The sequence below is a fragment of the Cuculus canorus genome, chromosome Z (genome assembly GCF_017976375.1).
Source record: "Cuculus canorus isolate bCucCan1 chromosome Z, bCucCan1.pri, whole genome shotgun sequence".
In the NCBI taxonomy this organism is placed as follows: Eukaryota; Metazoa; Chordata; class Aves; order Cuculiformes; family Cuculidae; genus Cuculus; species Cuculus canorus.
The window spans coordinates 23,669,757-23,692,053 of NC_071441.1; the positions used below are offsets into that span (position 1 = coordinate 23,669,757).

The following is a 22,297-nucleotide window of genomic DNA, read 5'->3' on the forward strand; positions in this document are numbered from 1 at the left end:
TATAAGCAGCTTGAGAATATAGTAAGTTTGGTTCAAATGTGTTGTGTGCCCTCCCTTGCTGGCCCTCCCCTTTTTTCTCATTTGAACTGTTATATTTAGGTCCAAACAGCTACAAAATAAACATTAGTACAAAACTTTCTCCAACACTCAAAAAAACTGTAAACAACAGAGTTTGTTATGTACCTCTGTACAACTCTGCTCCGTTTTACCATGTGTGGGCACAGGAACACCCACTTACAGCTCTGCTTATACCAAGTATTCCAATCTGCCAAGCACTCTCCACAAGCCTTTATGCTACAGTTGCATTTTATCAACAGCAGCAGCTACCTTCTTTCAAATATTCAAAATTCTAAACCGGTCTGTCTGCTTTTTACTAAATTAACGTCTTTTGCTTGCATGACTTCTTCCTGTGCTACAGTTTTCAGTAAGAGAGATCGTGATACTTAAGAGAAAAGAGGGGAGAAGGGACTTGATGTTGGCAATTTTTTACTACTTATGACTAAATGACCTTAACTAAAGAATTAAATCATTTGTCTTATGAGCAATGTTGGGGTTTTTTAAGTTTGTGTTTTGTTGGTTTTGTTGTTTTTTGTTGGGTTTTTTTTTTTTTTTTAAAGCGTACAATTTAGCTAATAACTGGTTGGGGCCAATCTTTAACAAGTCACATATTTCCATTGTCCCTTCACCCCCTGCTTATGCTTTTACCACATCCTAACAAAAACATGACCAGAACTGGTGAAAAACATACGGTTCCAACTAATGAATCACATACTTTCCCGCAAGTGTAGTAAGTACTACCAGCTGTGACAGTCTTGCTTTGGCAGTGGAACCAGTGCAGAACAAGGTCGACACATCTGAAACCAGCTGTACTGAAAAACCACAAGCAATATAAGTCCGTCTGCCTTTCTCAGGGGCTTCTTTGTCTTTGTCTGTGTCTCTCCTCTGTCCCTAAAACTTGCCAGCCATCTTGTTTTGACAAAGTTCAGACTTTCTGAAATTTTAAGGAGGAAAAAAATCCGCTGATTCAGGAAACTAGGTTTCAAGCAAATGATAAGGAGGTCTTTGTCAAACTAGGCCAAGTCATGGCATCTAACCATCTGCTCTGCTTGTATAACACCTTAAAGCACAGAAAGAGACATACATACACTTAAAACACGCCAATGTCCATAAATTCATACTTGTAGCTCAAAGCACAAAATGGTCCTCACAAACAAAGGAGGTTGTGAGGAGGTACATTGTCCTGAGATATGTAATCTTTATCAGATTAAATCCAGGGAAGTCACAAAACTCACAAATGACTTCCTTAATCTCTAATCACATACAATACCCCAACAGGAAACCCAGTAAAATTTATACTCCACCACAGTGCTTTATGCACTGTAAATGGTATGTACTTTATTGAAGACTATTCCAGCAGTGTTTCAGAAAGGCTTTTAAAAATCTTGATGAGGACAATTTCTTGACTCTTCTACACGTAAGGACAGGAAAAAAATGAACATAAATCTACTATATTTGACTGAGATGGAGTGGAGCAAAAATAATGTTGAAAGAAAAATAAAAGTTCAGTATTGACTTCCAGAGGCATTTCTTTACATAAGAAAAGCTGTGATGTTCAGGTTTGATGTTCCCAGTCCATCTAAAATCAAGTACTGAATATCACACTATGATTCAGTCTGCTCTTCACCTCCCCCCTCCAAAAAAAAACCAAAACAACCTGTTGCTTCCATCCCTGCAGAAATGAAATATTTAAACCCTAATATTCTTTAAAAAGTCAAGATCCTGCTCCAGAATTGGTCTCTCCTTATTTTGCAGCTCACATAGGTATAGGTATGCATTTTAGAGAATACTGATCTAGGAAAGGGTGAAAATTTTCATAGAAACTGATTTTTCCTTAATGACACCTTTTTCAGAATTTTTGAAAAAAATTAGATTAACTACTTATCTTGTGATGGATTCTTGAAAATACCATAATAAGTATATCACATATCTATCGTAAGATTTTCCAGCAGACACAGATGTCCCGCCTTCAACATATATTGAGCAAGCATGTGAGAAAGGGCAAACCCCACAGCAGTCTATACCCTCTTGGTGAGTGTTTTTTTGCACAGTGTATGCATGTGCACACAACCACTGTAAACATATTTAGGAGCTTTAAGCTTTTAGTTCTCACTGGGGATGGTTACATTACCCCCAAGCAGTAAAATCATTAAGTGAGCTATTGAGAGACTTCCTATCAAGTGCAAAAAAACACTTTAATGCAGTATACACATATACTTTGTAGAAAAACTATCTTAAGTATAGTTTAACATGTAAATACATGTACTGTGATCTCTCCCTACCCAACACACTTGTGATCTCATGGTAAGATATTAAGAGCGACATATGAACTGCAAGTCCAGTTACACAGACCTCCATCTGTAATCAGAGAGGAAATCAACTAACAAAGAAAAATTTCAACTAACAGTATTTGCAAATGACGAGAAACTTCTCAAGTCAGCTTTGACATATAATACGCTATAATTTTATAAGAACTGTTCAGATCATTATTCATTCCTAGATGTGCCATGTATTCTATCTCAAAGCTTGAACTTACTCCATTTTCAAATTATAAAGAAATCCCCTTCATGGTATTTGTATTCATCTCTTTTTCATACACGGTTCATGTTCCTGAATCTATTTATAGTCAAATTATTGTTTTTCCTATACCAAAGGTAACTGTGATGTTGTTCTTACATTACAACTGAGGCTCTCACCAACACTAGAAAACTGGGAACCATGATCAAAGGATGCTGAAATTCATCTCCACCCTCTTCTTCTTGACAAGAGAGACTGTATACAGCTCAGACATATGCCCTCTAATGAGCTACTCTGGATGGGTCAGAATTTTAAAGGTTTTTTTTGGATTGGACAGGTATAGCAGTTTATGAAAAGAACTGACAAAGTCTTTCAGGTATCTTGTATATTACCCTAATATCAGCCCCGCACCAGCAGCATCAACTGTGTAGCCTCTTCGCTCACATAAGCTAAAAGGAAAATACAAACCTGAGCACTCTACACACTTAAAAATCACATTTTTTAACTGTAGGTCAGAAGATGGTTTTGTTTTAATTATTTACTGGTTTACCTGAAACTACAAGTTAATAAAATATATTTCCTTTTAAAATGAAAAAGTTCTTCAGCAGATCTTCATAGAGTCAAACAAAGAACAATAATAAACTGCTATGGTTAAATAAGCTTTACAATTTACATTACCTTCTAACGCAAACTTTATATTTCTGTGAGCACAAAAAATAACACACATTAATTTTCCCAAATCCAAATGAAAGAAAAAAAAAATCAGTCAAGCATCAAAAGAAAATCCTGGAAGAAGACAATTAAAGATATCCAGCATCATCATAGGAGGGATAACTTTTGCATGGTGTCTTATAATTTCATATACTATTATACTGCTAATTCCAAATACTTGTTTTCAAAGGTTTACTAAATGTGAACTCAATAACCTTATTAACACATATCTTTTTAGTTAATATTTTTACTTCCATTTTCTTCTGAAACTGACATTCTATAAAAACTAAAATTCAATTTAATATAAAGTGATTCCAAAAATTATACTATGAAGTACTGTACCACTTACATTAGCCCACCTCACTACAGTTTGTGAGCAGAGCAAAATATATACATGCACACTTCCCTGAATGGGAAATAGAATCTCCGTTTATCCTGTTTAAATTAATGATTGTTTATCAAATAACTTTTTTACATTCAGATATTTAAAAAAAAAAACCCAACAACCCAAATGAACTATTAGAGCAGAGGAATTGCTGAGAATAATTAAACTGAGAGATCAAATATCTTCTTTTTTTTCCATGCAAAAAGTTTTTAAGCCTTAATCCAATCTATTATGATTCAAAAATAGTGTCACATAACTTAGCTAAATGCAAAATTCATCCTGATTTCCAGAAATAGTTACACTGCTTGACTGTAGGTTTTTTTCCAGCAATTGTGTGATTTATAGAAACTGTAGATTATTAAAGCACCTTCTATAAATCAGAATTTACTGTATAAGTTAACAGTTTGACTAAGCCAGGTTACAATTAACAGCAGTAACTGTGAAAAGAAGTGATAGCTACTGGTAGTTAGCTAATATTCAGTGTTAGAAAATTATATTATATCTTGTAAGAAAAATAAGTATAATTATAGATTTGAACATGATAACCCTATTCACTGATTCTCTGAGGGGCAGATTCATATTAAAATCATCAACCCATCTTCAGGTACATCTCAACTTTATTTGGAAATAGTTATCCTCTTTCCCAGAAAAAGGAGCACCTGAGGCAGCAGAAGATACTTTGAGGCTAGCTGTTCTTCAACACGTCAGCTGAGTGACACAGAGATACAGTGCTTGAGCTAAGCAAGTAAACCCCTGTAAACGACAGCCATAGAAGACTGTGAATCTAAAATTTAAATAATTGTTTCATGTTTACTTGTGTTTTATGTTTACTTGGATTTACCCTCTGCAGCTACATGAAAAAAAAACCAAAGATTTTCCTCTCAGCTTTACATGTGCAGCTCTACAGTTGCTCAGTAAGAAATGCATACTTTTCCCCAAGAACACAAACCATGTAATACTTAAACCATTAGTTTCGGTTTTTCAGCATTTTCTGTTTTTTTTAGAATCACAGACTTATTCAGGTTGTACGGAAACTCTGGAGGTCACGCAGTCCAAGCCCATCCTGAAAGTAGGGATACTTTTAACCAACTCATTCAGTGTCTTTTCTGGTTGAGTTTTCCTAGAAATTGTTTTGTGTGCACTGTTTTGTTTGGTTTTTTCCTTCTTAATTTTAAAATTACACCAATAACAGGACACTTGATCTACCTTTTTAAGCATTACTATCCACAATAAGAAAAATAAACATGGTTATTGAAAGATTTGTCCATAAATAGATGGCAGAGTCAAGATCAGAGGTCAGGAGCTTGCTGTTCAATCTATCGAACACTGTTATCTAACCAGTATTTATGTTGGTTTTTAAATAGACTTCATCTTCAAATTAGTCTTACCTGCTTAGTAAATTAACCCTCTGCACTCATATCCAAATAAAAACTGAATGTACAAAATATTATGTGGGCTAGTAATAAAGTATTTCTAAAGTAATACTGAAGTCTACATCATCTCAAAAAGGAATTTTATTACCATCCTGTGCTTAATTCTCACACAATTTTTAATCTAAGTTAGGATCTTCTTATATCTTGTCAGAAAGTCTTACCCAAATCAAAAGTAGTTACAAATGTCCTTCACAGCATCCTAGTTTCTTGCCTTTTCACATGTTAGAAAAGCATACCATATCCACACAAAAGCCCTTTCAGTTTTCCCTAATCACCACCATTAGGTGCATAGTTATAATTCCATGTTAATAGACTTTATTATGTCTTTTCTTCCTATCAAAACCCCCATCTCAGCTTTTCAAAATGAAAAGTAAAACATTTGAATACCTGTGCAAAGACAAGTGTGTTTAACAGATAGATTGTATATGTCACTACAAGTCCTTAGAAGAGTGCCTTTAGTGATTTATTAAAAACTAGTTTCTTTTGCTTCCTTTCTAAGGTACAAAATCATCTCAGCCAAAGCTAGCATTGCTGCAGATGTGAGCTGTGTTACTATACAACAGGCACAACAATGGCCTGAAAAATCTGACCGGCCTTAAATAATACCCACAATTTACTTACATGCAGTCTACATAAACAGTTACGCTGGATTTAGCTTGTGTTTAGTATCACTTGATAAAAACTACTAGCAATGTGGTAGTAGTCTACATAATTTACATAAATTGCATGTAGTCTACTCCATATGGAAACCATTTTTTAGCAGTGACCAGTATTTAATAAGGAACACTTTGCCTCACTATCTTATAGGCAGGCTCTTTCTTGCCTCTCTCTAGCTGTGCTATTCCTATGATTTAAGAAGATATTTAGCTCATTAAACAAGTCATTTGAATATCCATACTGCAGTTAAAAAGTGATTAATTTTATCCCATGTTATATTGGTAACAAGATGACTAGGCTCTTCGAAATGTAGTGCACTGAATTATACTCTAAGTTTTTTTAAGCACAGGCTTGAAATTCACTACTTGAACATCATTATTTGTCTAAGTTACTAATGACTTTTAATTGTTTGCTTTATGATAAGTCTCTTTACTTTAGCCCCTGTCACGTATAATTAACCAAGAGGACACAAAGAAATACAAACACAAAGTAGTTCAATATTGTATCATAACACTGTGCAATTTTGTAATATTTCAGTATTTTTGTTTAATAGTGGTGGCATCATCTACATTTCATTAGACAATTTCATTAGACATGATATAAGGTTTGGGTTAACCAGAAATCATGGAGGACTATATTCTAATGATAGGAATAAATGCCTCCTTGAAGATTTCAAGATTACATATATACTTAGATTTCCCTACCAAGTTTAGGCAAAAGAGATTATTTTTCTGTCAGGGCTGTAAATTTTAAGCTGGAATTCTGATATTCTTGAAGTTAATGGCAACTTTGTTCTTCTGGCAATTTTGTGGCCATATTTAATCCTCAAATATATAGTGTTTAATGTATCAGTTAGGAGGGAGAAAAAGAAGGTTCTAACAAAAGCACTTCCAGAAAAATAAAAGCTATTACAACAATAGCAGGCCTACACCATTTCTCCGTTGTTTATTTGAATTTTTAAGGTAGCAGGAAAAGCTTAAGGATTTTACCTAAATAAACTAGTCAGAGAAATGTAATGTGAACTGTGACCTAAGATATATATAAATATAGATAGATAGATAGATAGATAGATAGATATATTTAAAGTGCTGTTATAAGGTAATGGTTAATGCCCTAGATGAGATGCTCTTCTTATGGGAAATCAGACTGGATTTCACAGAAAATTGCAACATTGCTAAGGAGTTTTAAACTAAGTCTAACAGCGTATAAATACTTATATCTCTATGACATAATTCCATACAATTCAGAAGGCTCGTATTAGGAATACAGTTCTTCATAGCTCACATGCAATGTAAACTTTCAAACATCTGGTGAACTTCAAGGCAGAGCTTTCCATCTCCCCAGAGAGTTATCAGTTGGACTATAAAGTTATCAGCTTTCGCACACTTCTCAGTGAGATGCAATCTACTTGCCTGAGAACATGAGGGAGAGCCAGGAATTCCTGTTCCAGTTCCAAATTGGTGGACTCTGTAAGACTTCTGGTAAGACAAGAACTCCCAGCTGCCTCACTTTCACAGCCTCCAGAAATAGGGATATTTATGTGCCTACTTTTCAGACCAGCAAGAATTAATGGCTGAATTACCAACCATTATATGAATACTTAAATAAAATTGGAATGGTATTGCTCACTTCACAGTGCCTGAACACAGACACTTTTATACAAGAGGGACAGCTTTAAAACAGAAATGGCAACCAACATTGGCATGTGAACAACACCTCTTTCAGATACAAATATGGTGATGCTTTTTATGAAAGCAAAACAGACCTTCAGTTGCCTAGATAGTATAGCTAGTGCCTTAATACAGTATAATTCATCATCATACAGAGAGCAGTCCTCTCCAGATTAATTGACCCTTCAAAAGCACAATTCCAGTGAAGTCAGCGTACAGCAGAGACCTCCCAAGGATGCACAGAATACCTTGGTGTGTTCCTCAAAGCTCTTGACAAACAGAGCTATTTCACAAATCTGATAAGCTATTACAGAATATGTGGAGGGTGTGGAATCTGGATACTGATACTCAAAGCCCACTTTTGACATGACTTTTATCTATCAAAGATCAACATGTGTCCCCAAACTAGGAACCAGTAACACAAACACAGTATGTGTTATCAGTGCCTTGTCTCGATTGCTATTAAGAAATCTGCATCCCAAAAAGGCAGAAGGGAAGTAAATACCAAGGCAGAAGTAAATACCAACAACAGCCTTCATTATAAAAAATGCAGAGGAATGACAAGAAAAGTTCTGGCATTATTCTTTTAAGGAATGATTAATCACTTCTCATAGAAGTGTTCTAGTTACTGAGAAATCTCATGAACAAGAAAAAATATAACAACAAATTACAATTAGATGGCATGCATCTTTCAAAGTTTTAAAATGCTTCAGAGGAATACTCATTCTCAATTTACAGTCAGAAAAAGCAAGGTATACCAAGTGGAAGCTGGAAGTAATTAAAAAAATACCATCAAGAAAGTTTAAATTTTATAGATCTAGAAAAATCAGAATTCAGGTAGACAGAACAGCAAGAAACTGAACTTGATACTACCCATTCTTACAGATTCTCTCACTAAACTAAGCTTTCTTTCATACAATGGTGATGAAAAAGCATATAAACAACACTGCAATGGTTTTAATCTTCTAGTATAACAAGTAGCAAATGAACCTCAAGCTTAAATAAACACCTACAAGCAGCAATCTCTATCTAAAGCTACACTGCTCTAGATCCTTTGGTTGAGTAAATTAAATTGCACATTCCATGAAAATTCTACTAATTTCTAGTCCCAAAATTCCACAAATGCGTGGGCCCTGATTTGCTGATTCTTTGAAACCAATATCATAATGTACTGAGACTCCTAATATTAAAATACAAGTACACAGAAAGCAATTTGATGTGGGCAGTTTACATGGGCAGTCTGGGCAACCCTCTCAAAAAATGTCCAGTGTTCCAGGTGAAAATCTCACGACAGATTCTGTTTCATAAACATCTATTTAACATGGAAAAGCTGGCAGACTTCTAACTGTTGTGAGAAAACTACTGGCTGAAAATTTAAGTATCTTCGTATTTTTCTAACTTCTAATTTCAGTGTTCTGCTACTAATTAATGTCAAAACCAGAACAAAAGCTCACTGCTTGGCTGTTGACTTCTGAACACAGATGTCAAACACACAGATTTCATTAATGATTTCAAGGTGACAGAAACCAAAGAGATGTCCAAAACTGTGCTGTTGAGTTTTGGTTCTTTTCAGATTAGCATCTTCATAAATGAAGAAAGTACATTTAAAACCAAAATCTTAATTTGACATACACTCTAAATCATTTTACACTTATATACTGTAACAAAGGGAAAAGCCAGGAGAGTCTCCAATATGTAGGGATGTAAAAAACTTAAATATAAGCTTATATGCTGAATTGCATGACATGAAGTAGTTACCAAAGAAGGACTAGCACTCTAGACAGGTAGAAATAATGCATTCCCCTGTAAGTGGATGTGTAATGATCTTGAAAAACAGAAGATGTACATGTCTGTCTACATCCGTTCAAAATGTCTTATGGGGTTATCTTTTAAAAATTACAGAGAGGCAAAAAGTTACCTGTATGACTGACATAAAACTAGTATAGGACATAATTTAAAACGTGCATAAACATTAACTGAACATTATAAAGAATGTGCAACTACATTGACAATCTCCACTTGCAGTTAGCATGACATTTTGTATCATTAGAAAAATGTATTTTAGCAAAATTTCAAACCTGCAGATTTTGCTCTGTTCTAGTTATGGCACCTAGTGAATCTACCATGATAAAATTATTTCAGGTAGGAAAAGCAGTAATAATTTTGTCCTGATTTCCACATATTCATTTACATTTGGTTGGGAAAGGGAGGTAAACATGCAGTTGTCTTATGAAGTTCTGAATTACACTGTTTTTTGCAGAAGCTGAGTTTAGTTGTTAGAGCGAGAAAAATGTGAAAATATAAAGGTGCTCTTGTCTTATAAGATGAAGAACCATCACAGGCAACCTTTGCTTCTAAAGGAATTTTTTCAGTCTCTCATACTGAGTTTTCTAAGTTTACATTCACAACTGCTGTTGTGTTTTCTACTCGTATTGCTGAGAGGAAGGTCCATGGAAACAGCAGGGAAAAACAGTTACACACTGAAGTCAAACTCACAATTAAAAAAGGGTGGGATAGTTTTCACATTCAGCACTCCTCAGTTCCACAAACCTGTGGCAGCACTTGAAAGGAGAGCAGGTAAATCACTTACAGACATGTGAGACTGTTCCCTTTACAGTACCTCCTAAAACCATTCTCTTCAATAATGAACAGAATAATCCTCAAAAACACAGAAATGTTAGAAAGTACTGAGAATTGTTACCTATACTTCTCAGGAAGACATGTGGGACCTCAGAAGATGACAATCTAGCCTGTTCTCCCTGTAAGCTTATATACTATGAAGGCACTTCTCTGAAATTCTCCTTATTGCTTTCCTGATTCATATTTCCTGGGCTATTTTTGAACTGACTACAGTAAAGCTACGGCAGCTTTACTTTACATCTACACAAACTTCATTGGCAGCCAGCAGTCATTTTCTGAGCTTGTTTTCATTCTTCCCCACATTGTATGTCAATATTTCTACCACTAGGAGATTTATTCACAGAAGTCACGGCACAACTCAGGAGTTAAAGAGCATGATTAGCACTATAACACCTGGGATCCTACTTGTTTGTGAAGGATCCAAAGTCTGGTAACTTTGTGTTTCAGTTGGGCTGCCGAGTTATCTATAAATCACAACCATGTCCAGCGTCCCCAAGTAGGATCAACGTCTTTGCATATGCACGTCACAGATGGCTTTTAGGACACCTTATCTTTCTGGCTAGCTTGCAAAAACTACTGGGCTAGTTGTACAGAGTTAGTCTGACTTTTCAGGAAGGGCCAAGTGTACAGGTGGTCTGTTCATGTGTACGAAGCCCAAAGTGTCCCGAGCCCACTGTCCTTCCATATTTTGCAGATACAATCTGTTTAGTGCATGTGCAATAAAACTAGCCTTTCTTGGAAGCATGTGGCTCATTAAGCATGTGCTGTAGAGAATATGAACACATTTTTATGGCTAGAAAATCCAACGCAGAAATACAGTAGGCATAGTTATGCACCACATCTGCCTCTCAACAAGGTAATCAGAAATCAACTTACTTGTTGATGGATTGTTTGCCCTCATGATAAGAACTATGAATAATAAACAGGACTAGTTACAATAACAGAGTGGCTACTCACACGATAACGATACCTTTGTTTTATCAAAACCCACTTTTTTTGGAGTTCTTTTCATAATGCAAAATAATTCAGTGGTATAATTGGTTGTACCAATCAGAAAAGTAATTTTATATATTTTCAAACATCTTTATTAATTCTTAAGTGTACAGAAAAGTATTTTCAAATAAGCAGAACTGTAAAACAATTAAATAAATATTGCTACATATTTTACTTTCATGTGGTGTGTTATGTTATTGTCGTTAACTGCTGTATTGTCAGCATCATCTTTTATAGAAAATATTCTCAAATGACAACCAAAATTTAAAAGTACAGCTTTTTATCAAAAACACACTGCTATTCTGTAATTTTTTTTTTTTTCTCTTCCCTGAATGGAAACAGATTCAAGATGCTTACAAATTTACTTTTGAACACTCCAATAACCATGACTTCAATCGTTCCTTCTGTCAATAAGTCTCTGGCTGGGCAGCAGGAAGTCAGGCCTGCTTTCCCATCCCCCACTGTACAGAGATGACAAATTCCTTCAGCAACTCCTCCTCCAAGTGCTGCAGGTCACTTGGGGAATTCAGTGCATCTAAAGAGTGGTTCCATGGAAGCCACTGGCAGCACAGCCATAAATAGCAGTGAACCCCTATACGCTTGAAGATGTCAATACATGCCTCTTCCCGCAATTTCCTTTTCTAAGCTATTTTCTACCCTTCCTTCTCAGATGGTCTGGGACCAACATATCAGAATGGAAATGGTTCCAGAAAAATGTATGGAGATATTCCATTGGAAACTGAGCGTTGGTAACAGAAGGTATTAGGGAATCTGCACTGTAAAAACAGCAAGTATAATCTAAACCTTTGTCTAACACACATAAAATATATATATACACCTGTACACTCAAGTGCACTCAGATTATCAGCAACATCCTGCTTTCTCTTTAAGCAGAATAAGACTCCTTAGTACGGTTACAAAACATGGGAGGAAAAAAAAGGAGAACTTACCATATCTGCCAAATATTCTTCCACCATAAGCAAATACTAAAAGTAATACGTTGCTTAGCAACATTTATCATTTGGCTTAAGCCAGCTCATCACAGTGAAGATTTATCTTAATGTTTCATAAGCCAAAATAAACACTGACCTCCACTTACAGCACTGTTTTCACAGGTTGTTTGCAGAAGTGCATTGATTACTTCTGGGTTGTATTACACTTTCAGCACAGCAGTTTTAACTTTTCTGCTCTACTCCTCTGGTTGTTTCTACTGAAACAAATTCTGAAAAAAGTGAGTGAGCACATACACAAGAACAGCAGACCCACACACAGAAACTTGTGAATCTGAACACTGGTGAGATTAGTTACCATTGTTTAGCCACTTAAACACAAAAAAATAAGAAGAGAGCAAGCTCTTCCCAAATAAATTCTGTTAAAAGTTGCCAGCAGTGACAATGATAAGAAAATATTACTGTTTAAGTAATGTTTCCTACTATCTCCTCAGGTGCTTTAAAGAGGAAAGAAAATGGAGTGAATGCCATTAAGGTCCTAAGACCTCTTGTAAAACCAGTTATTGAAGTGAGAAGACAGTAATCAGAATAAACACTTTGAAATGATGCATTCAGCGTGACTAAAATGTTTGCTTAACATTTCCTTTCCTTTCTAAGCCATCCCTTAGGTGTCTGTCCTCTTCTGAAAAAAAAAAAAAGAAAAAAAAAAAAGGCAACAACAAAACAAGATGTCTCTTGGCTCTGAGTAGTTGAAATAAATGACTGAAATAAATTACAACTCTGCTAGACACTATCCCCCTCTAGAAGCTGCCACCACACAGGCAGTGCTACTGTGCTAAATCCTGTTTGCTGTCTTATGCTGAGCTTGCCTGGACCAGGCTCATTTGTTTTTTGATTTTTATTTTTTTTTCTAACCACCAAATATATTGTCTTATTTTGCCACACAACAATAGTCAACAGAGTAATAAAGAATGGCAGTGTGGACATGGTATAAGAAACAAGCATGGTTGGAACAGAAGCTACTTATAAGTAAGGAAAAGAGCAATTAAAAAAAGAAAATGAAAGGAAAAATAAGCAGTGGAAGTCTGAGAGAGATAAACACATAATAATGAAATGCAGATACATCTTGTTAAGATCGAGCAATTTTCTGTAGTGCACACAGAGGATTATGGTAAATTTTTAGACAATTGTTTATCTTTCCAAAGTGTAGGACCTGATTTTGGGTGCTTCTATGTTTTTTTGCAAGTTGAGTAGTTCAGGCCACTATAGTCACCATAAAAAGTCACAAGATTTTTATTAACACAGAATCAAGATCTTCCTGTTTACAGAGAATGGACACCATCTTGGTTCTTTTGAGAGATCTCCCGGTACAATAAACTTTTTTATGTGCAGTTCATGTATCTGAGAAGAATTAGAGTCAAAAAGTAGGTGTTGCTGTGATTTCAATCAGCAGCATCAAGAAGGGCTGGTATTCAAAGACTTGAGCCTACTTTTAAGGCATCAGCCTCCCTGCTCAGGTAAAGATCATAGAATCATAGAATCATAGAATCACTAGGTTGGAAGGGACCCACTGGGTCATTGAGTCCAACCATTCCTAACACTCCCTAAACCATACCCCTCAGAACCTCGTCCACACATCCCTTGAACACCTCCAGGGAAGGTGACTCAACCACCTCCCTGGGCAGCCTATTCCAGTGCCCAATGACCCTTTCCATGAAAATTTTTTTCCTGATGTCCACCCTGAACCTCCCCTGGCAGAGCTTGAGGCCATTCCCCCTTGTCCTGTCCCCTGTCACTTGGGAGAAGAGGCCAGCTCCCTCCTCTTCACAACCTCCTTTCAGGTAGTTGTAGAGAGCAAGAAGGTCTCCCCTCAGCCTCCTCTTCTCCAGGCTAAACCACCCCAGCTCTCTCAGCCGCTCCTTGTAAGACTTGTTCTCCAGCCCCCTCACCAGCTTTGTTGCTCTTCTCTGGACACGCTCCAGAGCCTCAACATCCTTCTTGTGGTGAGGGGCCCAGAACTGAACACAGTACTCAAGGTGCGGTCTCACCAGTGCCGAGTACAGAGGGAGAATAACCTCCCTGGACCTGCTGGTCACACCGTTTCTAGTACAAGCCAAGATGCCATTGGCCTTCTTGGCCACCTGGGCACATTGCTGGCTCATGTTCCTCCCTACCCTCCAGGAGATCCACGCTTCTACCCAGCTTAGTGTCATCTGCAAACTTGTTTCAGTTTAGATCTTCAAGACAGGGTTTGTAAAGAGCTTCAGAATTTGTCCTGTTTATTTAGATCAGAAAACTAAACTTCCCATTCACTATACTGTTAACGTTATAGTACTTGATGTACTGTAAGTCAGACTGGACTATAGAGTGTGTAATGGCATTTAAACTGGAAGGCTCTTAAATCCAAAACAGACCTGATATGTATGGATTGATTATAAAAAGGGAGTTTACTTTTCATCAATTTTTAATGAGGTACATACGATATTAATGGGGTGTCTCCTTTAAATTATGTGAAGGCTATGGATGCATAATGTGTAAGTCCAAGGAAAATAAGGCCCCCTATGGAGTAGTGGCAGTTGCTGAAATGTTTAGGCTTTTCATGCAAAATAATCCATTTCTATAAATTCTGTAAAGATTAATCAAAGTGTTTTTAGAGCTTTGCCTCTGTGTAACTGAGACTTTTTATGCTTGACCTGCAGGAACAAAATCTCCTAGGCTGCTGAGCTGCTTGCTTGCTTGTCTGCTTTCACAGTAAAAAAATATTATTTTAAAATCTACATTTGAATTCTTAACTGTATGCTACTCACTAAGCTATTCTTAAGCCATAAAAGTAAATGTTTTCAGATAGTAGTCCCATTTCAGAAAATCTCTAGGACCTCTTTAACTAATAGGTAATGTATAATCAATTCATCCTTTTATTTAAAAATGAAGTTTAAATTCTCAGTTTAAAGTTAGGTTTAAAATCATATATTCTAAGTAAATTGCTTCTACAGGGTATCATTTGTACATCAGTTTTGAACCTGAGCAACTCCAGTAAAATTTCCTTTGGCAGTCATTTTGATACAATCAAGATTTGACTGCAGTAGCCAGTTAGAGTCAAGAGAAGTCTGAGAAAAAGGTTTAAAAAGCTGGTGTTACTTAATAATTCTAGTGGGATGGGAAGATATTTAACAAGGAACAAATGGGAGGATGGGTAGCATGTGAATGGTAGCAAATTTATTTGTGTTTCTGTTCTTCCTCCTTCAGATACAATTTTTCTGCTGTTCCTTTCACTGGCATTTCTCATACATTAAAATACATATATGGCATGTATGCTCCCATTCTCATAGGCTTGATGATAAGCAATTTATCGCATACTTTGCATGACTACTCATTTGCTCAAAACTTATGGCTATAAGTAGCCAGTATCAGAACTCAAAGTCCTGATTTTCTATATATCTGAAGAATTTCCTGCTACCCCACCACACAAATCTGGGCAAAGCAGAAATCTGTATAAACTACAGTTAGGTGGGTGTGTTTGCTAACCATATTTCAGGAAAAACAATCACAGAAACTCACCCTTTTTCATTTTTTTTTCTACTTTTATTCATTCCTTCTTTTTCTTTCTTTCATAATTTTCTTAGATATGACTTGCTTGACTCCCTACACTTCAGAAGCAGTTTTGAAGACTTACTTTGGCAAATTTAACAAAAAAAAAAAATAAATCTATTTTACAATTCTTTCAAATTTTGACACTTTTCTTTACATCCTCTCTCCCTCTTCCCAAACTCACTGGATTTTGTAATGTCATCAACTTGCGATAGTATTGCATTGCTATCCTGTTTACTATAGTATTCAGAAAGAAAGTAAAAAAAATCACACGACAAGGGAAAGCCCTTAGAAACTTCTAAGTTTCTAGCCTGTAATCAAAATTTTATCACTTGGTCTATGAGCTTAGCGGTGTCCTCAGTTCTCGGGCAGATTATAGCTAGTAGTTCATTAGACTTTCTTCACGTTAAATTACTGAAAAGGGTGAAGTATTTGTAATACAGCTTGCAATGCTATAAAATGGCTCATCAATCTGTTTTATTCATGGGAAGTCCACATAAGGCCACTAGTCTGTTACTGGCAATAAACCTTGGGTGCATTTTCAAAAGACCAGCATATTAGATAGTGATTTACAGACCCTGTCGAAGAAATCAAACATGATACTAACAAGGCAAGGCATAACTCAGTTGACACTTTAAAAAGCAGTGTAATTCTGTAAGTACCTCACGTGACTTTGACATACACAAAGAAAACAGAATACCTTGTTCTTAAGTGTAACATGGACTACAGAAGACATCTAATGCACTGCCATTTTTATATTTGATTCACTGCTGTTCCAGACAAATTAAATACAGTACCTACTCCTTTTACTGTGTGTTGTAATGTTCAGGTACATATTGCTTAGACTGCATTGCCTACCTTACCAACCTCATGATTGCATATTGCCATAAAGAAATTGTTTATCATCTTGGCACTATTTAAATCTCTGAATGCTATACCACACAGAACACTTAGTCATGGAAGAATGAAAAACATAGGTTTTTAAATACTTTTCTTTTAATTCTGATAAACAGGCTGAAAAACACAAATTTCAACTATTCCATAACTTCACAAAATTATGAATAATTTTACCTCCTTTTTTATTTCAATGAAAATAGATTTTTTTAAATAATATTTTTTCAGTACAGCAAAAAGATATTTAATTACAACACTGCTACAGAGGGCATAAAGAACACAAAAGGTAACTGTCCAATTTATTCATGCTCTTTATAACACATGCAAACAGCTTGAAGAGGGGAAAGCATGGGTTCTTCTTCAGTATTAGCCACTGGTTACGCCACGTAAAGTATTGAAATGACAGTCAATCTGCAAGGCAGCTAATTAAAAATAGTTCCAGTTGTACCCTTCTCTCAAAAGTCTAGGCAATTTAGACAATTTTCAGTCAGGTTCAATTTGTTTGGAATGCCCTTCTCTTTTTTTACAGTTACGGAGTGAAAAAAGGGAAAGTAATTATGAATGGGAAGAAGTGGCACTCATTATATACAAAACACTATCAAAAGCACAAAGCAAGTAATAACAAAAGAAGGAAACCATTTTCTGACTATCTTTTCATTACTGCAATCTCTAGGGTCTGATCAACCAATGAAATAATTCCAGTGACAGTATGACCCTATGACTCTCTGAAGCAAAGATTTTTGTGTGTTTTCTACAATATAGTAAGTAATAAATTTTTAGAATGAAGAGCAATGTTAATACAGTAATATGTTTACAAAATGTCAAATAGAAAGTATTTCCCAAAACCAGGTTTTAACTAACATGTTCAACATAAACATTTTCAAAACTCACAAGTTTCAAGAGTTATTTTAATTAAAGCATCTTAAAAAATGTAAAATGTTGTGACTCTTAAGCAGAGGACTTCTATTAACAATCTGCATTATTCTTTTCCAATATGACAAAGCTTCTCTGTCTTGTATACAGTCTTCCATGTCACATAACATGTTTAAACGACAGCCTTTCAGCAGAAGTGTAGATAGATTTAGATAATTTATAGTTTCTACTAGAAAGCAGAATGAATCTCTACTAGGATCAACACTTTTCCTTGGAAGGCTGCATACAGCATGAAATATGCATTCAAGTTAAAATAATAACTAAATAGTAGTAGTAATGAAGATAAGCACATCTTTAAAAACAAAGTATTTATCTAATAGCCTATCATTATAACCTCTGTCCACTCCTTTCTTCATTTATCTTTTTGGAATTTCTTGATCTGTTGATTACATTAACTTTCCATTTTAAGTAAAATACAAGTGCTTACTATCACACAGTAATTAAATCTCTGTTTTATAAAGCACCTTAAATATTATAGATACTAAATACCTATAATACTAAATAAATGGTGAAGTTTTTAAATAGTCAGAGGTCAAGTAGCATTGTATTTTAAGATGGGCTTTTAACTAATAATAGGATTAACTAAGCCATCGAGAGTGAGTTTGTGCTCTATAAACTCCCACAGCAAAAGCATGATCATCCACAGACTAAAGCGTGATGGCACTTTGTAATGTGTGATGTCAGAACACAAAGCAGTATTAGAACTTGGCTGAAGATGACTATACATAGATTAAGGCTTTACAGGGCATCTGTACCGTCACAGATACCAAACCAGGTATACCTGTTGGAGTCAAGTTTGTGACTCAAGTTAACCTTTTCCATAGGAAAAGCACTCCTTACTACTGAGTTCTGTTAACCTCTGAATGAATGAGGGGAGGGAAACAGAAAAGTATTTAAAGGAGGGAAATAATATCAGTAAAACAGTGAACATCTGAAAATGCATCACACAACTCTGCTGCAATGAGTACATTGTAATAAAATGCAAAAGAATGCTTAAAGTCAAGTCAAATATTTCCCAGAAATGGAGTCATGTTTTTACACGTACAATATGCCTGGATCATTTTACTATACCAACACAAATAATTACAATTCTATTAAAATGTTCCTGCCTGTGATTAGTGCTAAGTGGGCTCATTTACCACTCCCCTCACCAGGCCCATAAAAAAAAAATGCTAGCACTTTCTCTTTGTGAGAAGAAGCAATGGCTTTTTTTTTTTCCTAATGTGCTTTTGTAGACAGTTCTTGAATTCTTGAACAATTAAGCAGAACTAATATCTCTTGAATGCTGAGGCACTGGAAAAAGATCGAATTCTCTGTCATAGGGAATGTGGTGCAGAACTGCTACCATGGACCTCTGGAGGGAGAGAAGGGAGCTGTTTCTGCAGGCTTGGGTTTCTCTCTGTTTATGTGAAAAGGACATTGGCATATCTTGCCTGGACTTTTCCTGTGGGGTTCATATGGTAGGCAGGGTGGGGAATAGTTGTCTGAGCCATACCAAGGTCAGCCTGCTAGAGCTGACAGTTTCTGTCTCTGTACAAAGAAAAGAATCAATACTTTTGGACTACGGCTGTGCCCTCAGTGTAAAACAACAAACATGCAGCGTCTGACATGTTTCTAGGTGATTTGTGGCAGAACCTCTTGTCTGATCTGTATCCAGGAGCTGCCGTGTTACTGCTCTGCGCTTTTCTTCTCTCTCACGCGCGCCCCCCCTTCTACCTCCCCCACCCTCCCCAAGCTCTGTGATGTCTAATACTTTACTCAGGTACAGAGGCGTGTGTTCTACCCTACAGCTACTTGTCACTCAATAAATCACACCCACAAGCACAGTCTGCACATAGTGATCTGGGCTTCAACAAAGGATCAGAGGGACAAAGTGCAGGCAAGATACTGTAATTATAACAAAAATAAAACATTCAGTGCGTTGTAGCAGAGACACAGGCAGAGGCTTTAATAAAATGTTAGCAGAATTGCAGTTTTGTTTCAGTCCTTCAGCTTCCATCTTTAACAAATTTTCCATCTTAGATTTCTCTTGCTCATTGCCTTTTCAAACTAAAACACAAACTCTGGGGAGATGACCTATTTTAAATAAGTATTGGGTCCTGGATAACAGAATGATCCTGTGTCTTACTTCATGAGTCACTGTCATCTACAGCAAGTGCCAGCATTTCTTCCTCAAGTTTTTTGCCTCAATTTTTGTGCCACATGGTCTAGCAGAACTTTAAATCTGACCCAAAACCAAAACCATATCCAACAGCAACAATACAGCTACCTGAGCATAATTTGAACACAATTATTTGAACAGCCTTGAATCCACCACGGTTTATGCAGTATGCATTTGTTTTGTTTGACAGAATAATTTGTGTAAAAACATCTCCTCAGTAAAACTTTAATATACATCATGCAGCTATATTTGCCCTAACAGGAATTTTACTCCACGCCTGCTCTTCTAGCTAAATTACTTTCCAGCAATTAAGTTGTTTAGCCAGCTCAGATAGGAGGGCAATGGACAGTAATCACCCATTCTGAGTATTTTAAACGTACCCATTCGTGTTAACCTAGACATTTTGGTCACATCATATGCCTTGTAAAGCAGGGTAAGCAATTCACCACCATGGAGGATTTGAAAAGCTCTGACGAGAAGACATGGGTTAGAGGAGCTCTACGCTTCCTTCCTATTCAGTCAGCAACTGACAGGCCATGTTTCCTCAGCCATGTATTTCAACAGTGGTGGATCAATAATTGTGGTTTAACAACAGGGAGCCACCAATCATCATATGAATGATTAAAATGTGTCTGCATGCACACTGCTTTTCAGACTGGCTGGGCCACAAGATCAAAGCCTTTATGCTGGACTTAGTGCTAGGGGATGAGATCTGATTGGGAAGGAGCACAAATCAAGGGGGAAGGGAAGAGATTCATAGGGCAGGCAAGCTCTGGAGCAAATGCTTCCAATTCTTACTGGTCTTGGAGAAGTGAGATCACCACATCTGCTCTATGCATTGCTCACCTTGGCTTTTTCCCACCATTTTGAACAGTGGCAAGTTTCCACATACAGCCTTTTGCTGGTCCTCATTAAATCAGCATCTTGCTCTTCACAGAAAGAAGGAGCAGCTTTGCTTGCATATTTTAATGAACAAAGACTTATTTAAGCACAGTCATTACAAATGAAAGTCATATTGATGAGCTTGCAAAGGGTCAGCACTTTCTGACTGGGAACCACTGACCTTCTGCCCATACCGTATTTGCTGATTTCTCCCACTGAGGAAAGCAAAGGACTATCACACTTGCTTGCCCACACACAACAGAAATGATGTCACTCTCCCAAAACACTGATATTTTCTTGAAGCACCTACTATTACTGACCTTAAGACCACCCCTGAATAAACAGAAGGGGAGGAAAAAAAACCCCACTCCACAGAAAACAATGTTAGAAACTTAACAACAGTCCTAAATCTGCTGAACATTTACTGCTGGCCTGAATAACTCCAGATGGTCCAAAGAGAATATCACTTTTTGATCATTTAACTTAATACTCAAAACCACAATTAGAGCCCTGAACGTCAAACTCCTAATGATTTGCTTACTCTTCAAAATTCTGGCTAACTGGCTACACACTATGACCCTTTCAACAATGGATCCAATTCTTCTTGTGAATCTGTACACAATTGGACCTGTCTACTGGGAAACAACTACATTTGCCATATGGTTGTCCTCCAGATAAACAAACAAAAATAATCCACAACAGGAATTCTCACATTCTATTTCTCTAGTTATCATAAAGTTCCGTGGAAGTCATAAGTATGACACTTTACAAAGACTATACTAAAATAGCCCACATGGCATTTTTCATTGAACTAGACAAAGCTCACTCATTGCCAAATAAAATCAAGTACAGGACTTTTCTCTCCTCATCTCCTTAACTATCAATGAGTAGCTTTTATTTTTCAGAAAGCAAACCTTGTGTCAAAAAAGAAAAAGGTTTTCCATGGTCCAAATCATTCATGGTCTTCCTAGGAAACAAACCAGTTTACAGAATGGAGTCACTAATTCTTCTCTCACATTTCAAGTCACCAAATACCAATGCTGTGCAACCAAAATTCAGCTTAAAGGGAATGTGAGGTTGTAGATATTTGCAGCAGAAATATGCATTGCAAAATGTGCAATAAAACTACAACAGCACTTTGTACAATGTCTCTAACTTCAAAGAGGCTTTACACTAGGTTTTGAAAACATGCCATACACCAGGAATGCTGCAAATTCAACTCACATTTCACACAGCAGCAGACTAAACTGGCATGATCTTCAGCAAACATACGCAAAAGCAAATGGAGACATATTCACTGTAACTCATATGCTGTAAGACCAAATAGGCTTTAATCTGTAATCTTTTTTCAGGTATGTTGCTGCATAGCACATTGTCCTTTTATAACTAGCACCAGTGACCTCTGGTACATAGTAACCCAAAACATAAAATCACACATAACCATAAATCTGCTGACTGAATAGATCTGTATCCGTCCTTATTTCAAATTTTAAATCTGAAATCTAACTATAAAAAAATGCGGTTTAACATGTTCCAGTAAAGGCATATTGGATCAAAAAGGAAGAATATTGCAGTAGCCTAAGAAAATATTTTCCCCCTTAACACTTTTCTGCAAATTTAAACTTTTGTACATAACTGGCATTAGTGTACGGTGGGCATCCCTCTATACAACTTCAGAACTATTTTAAGAGAATTGCTCTATAAGAGGAAGGAGCTATATTTGAATTAATCATGTTATAATAGCACAGTAAATTATAGTTCACAGCTCTGTAATAGCATTAGTGTTCTTTTATGAGATCCATCACCATTTTAGAGCTTTCCTATTC

At 36.3% G+C, this 22,297-nt stretch overlaps 1 protein-coding gene across 13 annotated transcripts in view; it reads right to left on the bottom strand.

Annotated features, from left to right (window-relative positions):
• Positions 1–22,297, bottom strand: part of BNC2 (basonuclin 2) — a 356,783-nt gene that overhangs the window by 186,379 nt on the left and 148,107 nt on the right. The window lies entirely within an intron of this gene.